Consider the following 1,649-nt stretch of genomic DNA (forward strand, 5'->3'; position numbering starts at 1 on the left):
CTATTAGTCTGTTGACTGGTTATGTGATTACATGTTGCTAGATATGTGTTATTTTTTATGTATATGTCGACATAGTAGAAGGGATTGATACTACTACTTTGTGTTGACAGTCAATAGACCGGGTAATCCAACCATAAGGTCGTGGGGCAGGGTTAATCCAACCAGGAGGTTGTCGACCCGTTATGAATTGGGCATTCCAACTGAAAGGTCGTGGGCTGGGGCATTCCTACTGAAAGGTTGTGGGTCAGGGGTAATGCAACCGAGAGGTTGTAGACCCGATACATGTTGCATATATGTTGTGTGTTGGTACTTCGGGAGAACTCACTAAGCTTTATCTTATAGTTTCAATTTATTGTTTCAGGTACTTCAGATGACCGTGGCAAGGCGAAGGCATGATCGTGTACATCGTTTAGTTTTATGTTATTTGGATTTTTAAGGTACTCTGACTACCGAAATACACTTTTGAAATAATGGTTTTGTAAACATTATGGGTTTGGGTTATTTTGAAAAGTTAATTTTTTTTGTGATTTTTTGGATGTTTCACTTCACCTTCTTTGGATAATTTCAAACTTGTTATGCGTGGAGTAGTGACCGCATTAGCTTTATCCATCTTGAACTTCTTAAGAACATATTTTGCATAACTCTCTTGAGAAATACAAAAAAAAATTCTTGGATTGATACATTTAATTGCCACGAAAATGATGAAGTTCCCCCATATTTGTCATTTCGAATTCTTCCATCATTGTGTGTTTGAACTCACTCAACATCTTCAAAACATATCCTATTAAAATAAGTGTTATGAAGATATAACAGGTAATTTCACGAAAGAACGGAACTAAACAATTGTTGCTGAGACATGTGTTTAACATAGCGTCCTTAAACAAAATTTTCCCTACATGGTTGTTTGTTTCCTGGGATACAACAACAGAAAGCGATTCTTCAAGATCACCCGAACCCTCATAAGCCCAGAAAATATCTTGGTTGCAGAAGTAGGAAGAAGCAGAAGTAGAATTGGAAGACAGAAGAAGATGATTCGTTCATCTGGTGTAACCCAATCAGTGATGGAGATGTAGTATTTATACTTCAAAAACATAACTGATGTGATTAATACGAAATCGCAAATGTCATAATTAAATAAGTTAATTAATTAGGAAATCGAAACCGAAATCTATGATTAAAGACTCTTAATTTCGGGTTTGTGATTGTTAAACGAGAAGAAAATAATTGCAAAAAGGTCCATGAACTTTTTTGGTCGACTGGTGGTGCATTCATACCCATAGGACACGCGCTCACACATAAGTTTAGTGAACTGAAACCAAACTAGCTCGCATTTGCACCCCCTGTGTGCGCGCACAAGAGAGAGCATTGGTTCTATAAGTCTTACATACGTAGCTAGTCTTTGTAGTTACAAAGCAATTTTCTTTTCATACTCCCACCAATGTGGGATGAGTTAAAATTCACTTAACCCACTTATTATTCTCTTCTAATTACCTTACTTTGATAAGTAATTTCTCATTCATTTTTAATCCATTTGAGACATGTGATATATCGAAATGAAGGTATCACGGAGGAGAATAGGAATATATAATCATTAGTCTCTTTTAATTATATTTAGAGTATGAAATTCGTGCTCGAAATTAGAAAAAAAA

Source organism: Lactuca virosa, chromosome 3 (genome assembly GCF_052849685.1).
Source record: "Lactuca virosa cultivar CGN04683 chromosome 3, Lactuca_virosa_CGN04683_v6, whole genome shotgun sequence".
Classification (NCBI taxonomy): Eukaryota; Viridiplantae; Streptophyta; class Magnoliopsida; order Asterales; family Asteraceae; genus Lactuca; species Lactuca virosa.